This window comes from Chiloscyllium plagiosum, chromosome 18 (genome assembly GCF_004010195.1).
Source record: "Chiloscyllium plagiosum isolate BGI_BamShark_2017 chromosome 18, ASM401019v2, whole genome shotgun sequence".
Classification (NCBI taxonomy): domain Eukaryota; kingdom Metazoa; phylum Chordata; class Chondrichthyes; order Orectolobiformes; family Hemiscylliidae; genus Chiloscyllium; species Chiloscyllium plagiosum.
This window is the reverse complement of record NC_057727.1, coordinates 5417648-5426815: the sequence shown is the minus strand read 5'-3', so window position 1 is coordinate 5426815 and position 9168 is coordinate 5417648. Positions and strand designations below refer to the sequence as shown.

The 9168-nt window shown below is 46.5% G+C and overlaps 1 protein-coding gene across 3 annotated transcripts in view; it reads right to left on the bottom strand.

Annotated features, from left to right (window-relative positions):
- LOC122558816 (plexin-A1-like) overlaps nucleotides 1-9168 on the bottom strand; it is a 463903-nt gene that overhangs the window by 393950 nt on the left and 60785 nt on the right. The window lies entirely within an intron of this gene.

Below are 9168 nucleotides of genomic sequence, written 5' to 3'. Positions count from 1 at the left end.
AGAAAGAAAAAGAGGGAGAGAGAGCAAAGGACAGAGAGAAAGGGATAGGGAGACAGCTAGAAAGAGAAAGGAAGGGAAAAAGGACAGAGAAAGGGAGAAATACAGAGAAAACAGGACAGAGAGAAAAATGGATAGACAGAAAGAAAGAGAGGGAAAGAAAAAATACAAACAGAAAAATAAGGCAAGAGAAGAAGAGGCAATTCAAAAGAATATCGAAACAGTACAATATGTGGTGACGCATTATCCCACCTCCCCCACACATTAACTGCAGTGAGTATCAGAAACAACATGAATAATTTGCCGGAGCTTCACGAGGAGACAGTGATGTCTTAAGAGGAACCCATCACAGAATTGATAAGCTTGAGCAGTGCCTGACCTATTATAATAATCCGTATGTCGGTGCTGAGTAAAACCCAGCCTGTGACTGAGGAATATTCATCACCAGCTGCCCAGTCAGTTCTGACGCTGGTGAAGGTTCAGGCCAGCTGTATGGGTCAGGACCACCCACTTCCCAGTCTGATGAAGACCCTCCCCAACTAAGTCCTGCAGGGGGCTGCCAACCACTGAGCTATCGGCAACACGGCGGGTGGTGGGAGTGGAGGGGTGCCTTTGGAAGGCTTTATTAAAGCCGCTGCCCATTGTGCAATGCAAGTTGCCAGGACTATTGGCAAGCACGCTTCCAGACACATCGTTCCACAGGACCGTCAGAAACTAACCACAGCTCTGCACCACCCAACACAGAGCTGGGCTGGTAGTTCTGGACATACGAAGCTCGAAGGTTCAGGGTTCAAGACCCACTCCAGAAACAGAGTCTTAAAGGTAACAAATTTAAAACAGAGTTGAGGGGAAACCACTTCTCCCAAAGGGGTGTGAATCTGTGGGATTCCCGACCCCAAAGTGTGGTGGATGCTGGGACAGTGAGTAAATTTAAGGAGTAGTTAGGCAGATGTTTAATTGATAATGGGTTGGAGGGGTATGGAGAGAAGGCAGGAAAATGGGGGTGAGGAGCATATCAGCCATGATCGAATGGTGGGGCAGACTCGATGGGCCAAATGGCCTTATTCTTATGAATTTAACTCAGGCTGACACTCCCAATGCAACACAGTGGGACAACTGCACTACAGGGGGCGCCGCCTTTGGAATGAAACACTGGTGTGCCCGCTGAAACAAATATAAAAGACCCATGGCACTAGATGAGTTTCCCCTCCCCGCGGTGTGATGAATACCTCGTCACTAAACAACACAGAACTTTATTCTGCAAACAAAATGTATGGTCACTATATTGATCCCATTTCTGGGATCTTACTGTACATAAAATGGCTGCCAACGTCCTCAGATTCCAGGAGAATGCAGCACACAAGAAATGGGACATCATTTCTTCCCTTACAATGGGCCATAGTGGTCTCAAACCCTGTACGAGACAAAGGTGGGCATGTTTATTGAACTAAAGGTTAATAAACCCTCAGTTCGGCTTCCCCACTACATCCTAGGAAGCACTTGATTAAGAAGGTCACAAACCAAGAGCAGAACAGGCTCCAAGCTTGCACTGTCCTCTTGGGACAAACCATATAAACCCTGAGGCTACAAGATCCACCAGCGAGTAACTCACCTCCTGACTACCTCCATCAACAAGGCACAAGTCAGGAGTGTGGTGGAATACTCCCCACTTGCCTGGATGGGTGCAGCTCCAACAACACTCAAGAAGCTTGACACCATCTAGGGCAAGGCAGCCGCTAGATTGGCACTCCATTCATCTTAAACATTCACGCTGTCCACTCCCTGCACATTCTATCTAGATCCTGCAGCATGTACAAGACGTACTGGAGCCAAGGCTCCCTCAACAAGGCCTTCCAATGACCACTTCTATCTAGAAGGACAAAGGCTTCAGGTACATCCCCCCTCCCCCCCCCCCAAGCCACACACCACCCTGACTTGGAAATATATCGCCATGCTATCACTGTTGCTGGGTCAATGTCCTGGAATTCCATACTGAACAGAATTATCCCTCCAACCATATGGACAGTTCAGGAAGGCAGTTCACCATCACCTTCACAAGGACAATGAAAGATGTGTAATAGATGCTGACCCCATCCAGTGACACCCACATCCTGGAGGTGAGTTAAATTGGGATAAAGAGGGAAAGTGGAGCTGAGGGGTAAAACATTTTCATTCATTCACAGGATTTGAGCGGTATCAGCTTTGGTCCTGGGTTTGGAAGGTGCAGTCTGAGGATCTTTGGTGAACTTCTGCAGTACATCTTGTAGATAGTCCATACTGCTACTACTGAGCATCGGTGGTGGAGGGAGTGGATGCTTATGGATGTGGTGCCAATCAAGCGGCTGCTTTGTCCTGGATGGTGTCGAGCTTCTTGAATGTTGCTGGAGCTGCCCCCATCCAGGCAAGGTGGGAATATTCCATCACACTCCTGACTTGTGCCTTGGAGATGGAGGGAGTCAGGAGGTGAGCTACTCACTGCTGGATCCTGCAGCTGGGTATTTATATGGCTGGTCCAGGGAGGGCAACATGGCAGTGCAAGCTTAGAGCCTACTCGACTCCGAACTTGCGTTCTTCTTAATCTTGTACTTATGAGGAATTCATGGGGAAGCTGATCTGCAATGGGTTCCTTCAGTTTAATAAAAGCCCCCATCTTAGTCCGGTACAGTATTCCATCGCACTCCCAACTTGTGCCTTGGAGACGATGGACAAGGGTCAGGACGTGAGCAACTCGCTGCAGGATTCCCAGCCTCTGACCTACTCTGCTGACCTCAGTGTATATATGGTGTGTCCAATTCAGTTGGGGGAAAGTGAGGACTGCAGATGCTGGAGATTAGAGTCAAGGGTGTGGTACTGGAAAAGCACAGCAGGTCAGGCAGCATCCGAGGAGGTGATTGTGATAGGTCGGAGAAGACCTGGTTTGAGTACTTGGAAAGCAAACACCCATCAGTTACATAGTTGCTGGCCTGCGATTAATTGGTGCCTCGAAAGATTTCTGTGAATTGAACTGTCCTACCTGTCCATCTTCCTTCCCACCTATCCACTCCACCCTCCCCCTCCGAACTATCACCTTTACCCCACCCTCCACCTATTGCATTCCCAGCTACCTTCCCCCCAACCCAAACCCTCTCTCATTTCTCTCTCAGCCCCCTTGGGCCTCCATGACATTCCTGATGAAGAGCTTATGCTCGAAACATCGACTGTCCTGCTCCTCAGATGTTGCCTGACTAGCTGCGCTTTTCCAGCGCCACACTTTTTGACTGTGTCCAGTTCAGTGTCTGGTCAATCCAAAGAAACTAGTTATTCTGCCATATCCTAAAATGGTTTATTGCTGTTGCCTCTTTTAAAGTGAAATAATGAGGTAAAATTGTACTTGATTAATTCACAGAAATCTTTCAAGGCACCAGTTAATCGCAGGCCAGGAACGATGTAACTGATGGGTATTTGCTTTCCAAGCACTCAAAATAAGTAACTAAAATACCAACCACCACAAATATAATTGGGCTGCAATTTAAACGTTTCCACCAACCTATCCCCTCGCCGCCATGGTGACTCAAACTAGCAGTCACAAGAGCCAGGCTCTGGAAAGTGTTTGACTTTGTAAAACTCAGAGCCAATGCTGATCGGACACTGAGAAAGCGGAGGCTGTGAAGGGTTTGGATTGCCTCCAGATTTTCCTTGTGTTTGTAAATAAATCTCACGCAGTCCCTACAGTGTGGACATAGGCCAGTCAGCCCATCGGATCCACACCAACCCTCCGAAGAGCATTCCACCCAGACCCATCCCTGTCACCCGGCATTGCCCATGGCTAATCCACCCAGCCTCCACATCCTTAGACCTGAGGGGCAGTTTAGCATGGCCAACCCATCTAACCTGCACATCTTTGGACTGTGGGAAGAAACCAGAGCTCCCAGAGGAAACTCACGCAGAAATGGAAAGTACGTGCAAATTCCACACAGACAGTCGCCCAAGGCTGGAATCGAACCCACATCCCTGGTGCTGTGAGGCAGCAGTGCTAACCACTGAGCCATTGTTCCAGACAGCAGGTGACGAGAGAACACAGGGTTTTTTTTCATTCCTTCTCTTAGTAAAGGTAAGTCTTGTTCTGGACGTAGGTTTTCTCGTGAGCTGGAAGGTTTGTTTTCAGATGTTTCATTACTGTACTAGGTAACATCTTCAGTGTGCCTCCAGATGAAGCACTGGTGGTATGGCCCGCTTTCTATTTATGTGCTTAGATTTCCTTGGGTTGGCGATGCCATTTCCTGTGGTGATGTCATTTCCTGTTCTTTTCCTCAGAGTATGGTAAGTGACATCACCAACCCAAGGAAACCTAAACACAAATAGGAAGCGGGCCATGCCAGCAGTGCTTCGTCCGGAGGCTCAATGATGATGTTATCTATTATGGTGACGAAACATCTGAAAATTAACCTTCCAGCTCAGCAGGCAAACCTACATCCAAAACCTCAACCTGAGCTACAAATCTTCGCAAAACTCGGTAAGTCTTGTTTCTCCACCAATAAACCTCTCCCAACAAACAGAACCAATTGTTTTGCATTGAATCCAATGGCTATCCTTTAGGGTACAGTGGTAGTGTCCCTACCTCTGGGCTAGGAGGCTTAGGTTCAAGACCCATCTGCTACAGAGGTGTGTCCATAACATTTCTGAACTTTGATTGGAAAGGTGTTTTCAATAGCCCTGCCTGACAACTTGCATTGCACTTGACTCCAGAGTACCTATCGTTTACTCCTGACCTCCTTTCCAATTCCCAACTGAAATTTTAAACTGGTCTATGTGAACCCTGCACCACTGCACTGAGGGATTGGCCTGGATCCAGCTCTGCAAGTCACTGCAGAAGGTGGAACAATTACATTCAGTCCCACAATCTCCTTCTGTAACCTCTTCTCAATTCCCAGAGACAGAGACAGATGATGTGTGAAACAATTGTTCTGAAGGGGTTAATGTTCACACACCAGATCCCTAAGATCCTGGTCATTTGGCCTTATCAAATATGGGTGAACTTCTTGTTATTCTGTAATAAACCGTCTTCTTATATAAGGACAGAGCCTCTTCTGTAGACTCTCTATGGTTCTGTGCCCTCTACCCACAATCACGAGATGGACCCAATCAAGGGAGGGTTGGTGGCAGTGAATAATCTCCTGCAGCCCTTACCCAGTCCCACAGACTGGGGGAGGAAGCAAATCGCGCAAGGTGCCATAAATGGTCACTTGGGAAAATACTACAATGGACACAGACAGACACCAACACACAGACAGCGTGGCAAAGAGAGAAAGTGTGAGACAGGCAGACAAACATAGAACAATACAATACAGGTACAGCCCCTTTGGTCCACCTTGTCTTTCCGACCATGATGCAATTCCAAACTAATATCATCTGTCTGTATAGCCAGACAGACAGTCAACAACACTGGGAGAGAGTGGCAAAGAGAGTGCGAGACAGCAAGACTAACAGCGTGAGACAGACAAACAGAAAGACAACAACAGGCAGTGATTTAGGCAAGAGCTGGAAATGTGTTGCTGGAAAAGCGCAGCAGGTCAGGCAGCATCCAGGGAACAGGAGAATCGACGTTTCGGGCATAAGCCCTTCTTCAGGACTTATGCCCGAAACGTCGATTCTCCTGTTCCCTGGATGCTGCCTGACCTGCTGCGCTTTTCCAGCAACACATTTCCAGCTCTGATCTCCAGCATCTGCAGACCTCACTTTCTCCTCAGTGATTTAGGCAAGCCAGACAGACAGACAGTATGAGACAGACAGCAAGACGGGAAGGCAATGAAGCAGACAGTAAAACAGGTAGAAAGCGAGGTAGACAGACAGCAAGACACAGAGAGACAGACTCAGAAGAATGAATAGGGAGAGAGACAGAGACAGACTTTATGCAATTCAGGAATTATTCTCATTGACAGAAATGTCTCAAGCACTTCACACACAATTATTTCTTGGACTGCAACAGCTTATGTAGGTGGACAAACTGTGGTTTGGGTAACAGGTTTTAAATAACCAAGCACAGAAGGCAATAATGTAAATCATACTGAAAACACATTATTGCATTACTGTGGTCAATGCGTTGAATGTTTTAGTGTTGTCACATTGATTGTGTTACAGATGCAAGCAACCAGCCAGAATTGAGAGTTCTTTGTTCAGTGTGGAGCTGAGACCTAAACCTGGAGATGGGGATCTGAAGGGAGCACAGCATTTGGCACAATGCAGCCATAACTGAATGAGGTGGCCGGACAGGTCGAAGGTCTGCACAGTGTCATTTAGCAGCTTCGGGAAAATAAATAGCAGCATTCTAACCTGCAAAAGGTGCTCCATGACAGATGTACCAACAAAAAGACCACAAATGCCACTGGGACAAATAGGCAAACATTTGGTGAAAGTGGTACGTTTTCAGAAGCACCTTGGAAGAGCAGAGAAAGAGAGAGAGAGAGAGATAAAAGGTTTAAAGTTAAGGTCATATGAAGAACTACAGATGCTGGAAATCTAAAACAAAAACAGAAATTGCTGCAGAAAATCAGATGTGGCAGCATCTGTGGAGAGAGAAAGCAAAGTTAACGTTTCGGTTCTGGTCTAACTCTTCTGAGAAGTAAAGTCACTGGACCTAAAACATTAACTCTGTTTTTCTCTCTCTCTTTCTCTGCAGCTGTCACCAGACCTGCTGAGTTTCTCCAACAATTTCTGTTCTTGTGTTGGAGAACATGAACTAAAGCCACAGGCATTGATAGGGTGAGTAGGAGAAAGTGAGGACTGCAGATACTGGAGATCGGAGCTGAAAATGTGTTGCTGGGAAAGTGCAGGTCAGGCAGCATCCAAGGAGCAAGAGAAGAAGGGCTCATGCCCGAAACGTTGATTCTCCTGCTCCTTGGATGCTGCCTGACCTGCTGCGCTTTTCCAGCAACACATTTTCAGCTCTTGATAGGGTGAGTAGCCAAGATTATTTTCCGAGGGGTGGGAGAGTCCAAAACTAGAGAGCATATTTTTAAGGTGAGAGAGGAAAGATTTAAAAGGGATCTAAGGGGCATTTTTTTCACACAGAAGGTGATGCATATATGGAATGAGCTGCCAGAGGAAGTGGTGGAGGCTGGTACAATTACAACATTTAAAAGGCACCTGGATGGGTATCTAAATCAGAAGGGTTTAGAGGGATATAGGCCGGGTGCTGGCAGGTGGGACTAGATTGGGTTGAGATATCTGGTCAGCATGGACAAGTTGGACCGAAGGGTCTGTTTCCATGCTGCGCATGTTTATGACTCTGTAACTATTGGTGGTGGAGAAAATCACAGAATTCCTATAGCGCATAAAGAGACCTTTCAGCTCAACAATTATATACTGACACGACAAACAGCATCTCAACCTATCCTGTAACCCTGCATTTTCCACAGCCAACCCACCTAAACCTGCACATTTTAGACTGTGGGAGGAAACCAGAGCACCCGGAGGAAACCCACACAGACACGGGGAGAATGTGCAAACTACACACAGACAGTTGCCCGAAGATCTCAAAGGGTTATGGGAGTGGGGGAGATGGCAGGGGATGATGAGGACACGTGTGGACAATTTACAAAAAGAATTGATTGTTCTGCCTTCACATACTCTGGAGGAGATCAGATTGATTCCAACAGTACACAAACAATCCAGTGATCGTTGTAACCCAATCCTACAATGAACATCCCCAGCGGATCTAAAAATAACCTCCCCCATTTCCGGTCAAGACAGCAGAAGACAATCAGCTTGTTCAGGAGGCTATGATGAAACATGATCATAAGCTCAATAAGGAAACACTACAAAATATGAGCAAGAGGCAAAAGTTGTCTGCGCAGCATTTTCTATAAACGATTTCAGATGAACAAGCGGAAGCTCATTAACCCTTCAGATATATGCCAGAAAACCAGCTGGTGAAGGGCAGAACTGACAAGAGAGTCTCAGGATTAATTGTTTGTTAGGTAGAGGAATTGTAAAATATGCAAATAAATTCTATCAATCTCAGTCTGAAGACTAATTTTTCAAGCATCATTTCTAACTTGTAGAAGACTTTTCAACTTCTATAATTCTTTGCAGTTTTTTTTGTTTCAATCTCCAAATGATCTAATTTTTACATTCCACCCCGACCCAGAGGAAATGCTTTCTCTCTGACCACCCCATCTCTTCCACTGAAAAATCTTGAACAGGTCAGTCAGATCACCCCTTATGCTTCAATGTTCCAGGGCAACATAACCCTCTCTCCTAGTAGTTTAACTTTCACAAAGTTCAGCTATCATTCTGTTGGACCCACACAGTGCTCCCATTAGATCCTTCCCAAGGCCCAGAACGGCCAATCTAACTCCAGGGTGGTCTGGCCTTGTGAAACTGAAGCTTTGTTCACAGAAAGGCGGTCATTTGCTCCACGTGCCAGCCCTTTGAAAGGATTCATGGTAACGGATGGTGTCAGCATGGGAATGTACTTATCCAGAGGAAAAAAAACACTGAAATTTTCTGAAAAGACTCAGTGGGATCTGTGGAGACTCTTTCTCAAAGAGGTAAGGGGTTAGGTAAGGGGTAAATGTTGGGGTATGGGTGGGTTGCGCTTCGGCAGGTCGGTGTGGACTTGTTGGGCCGAAGGGCCCGTTTCCACACTGTAATCTAATCTAATCAAACCTGGTTATCCAGAGACTCAGGTTAATGATCTGGCAATGTAGGGTCAAGACCCACCTCAGCAGCATTCATTGGATTTGAAAATAGGAAGCAATACTCAGTCGAGGTGAGTGTGAAGCCATCAGATGGTGCGGTTATGGAATAAGCTGCCAGAAGAGGTGCTGGTACAATTACAACATTCAAAAGGCATCTGGATGGGTATATGAATAGGAAGGGTTTAGAGGGGTATGGGCCAAATGCTGGCAAATGGGACTAGATTAATTTAGGCTATCTGGTCGGCATGGTTGAGTTGGTCCAAAGGGTCTGTTTCTGTGCTGTACATTTCTAAGACTCTCGGACTCTAACTGGTGGAAAAGCCCACCTGATTGACCAATGTCTTTCAGAGAAGGAAATCTGCAATCCTGGCCTGCTTGTGACTCCAAGCCAACTGTATCATAGAACATAGAACATTACAGCGTAGTACAGGCCCTTCGGCCCTCGATGTTGCGCCGACCTGTCATACCAATCTGAAGCTCATCTAACCTACAC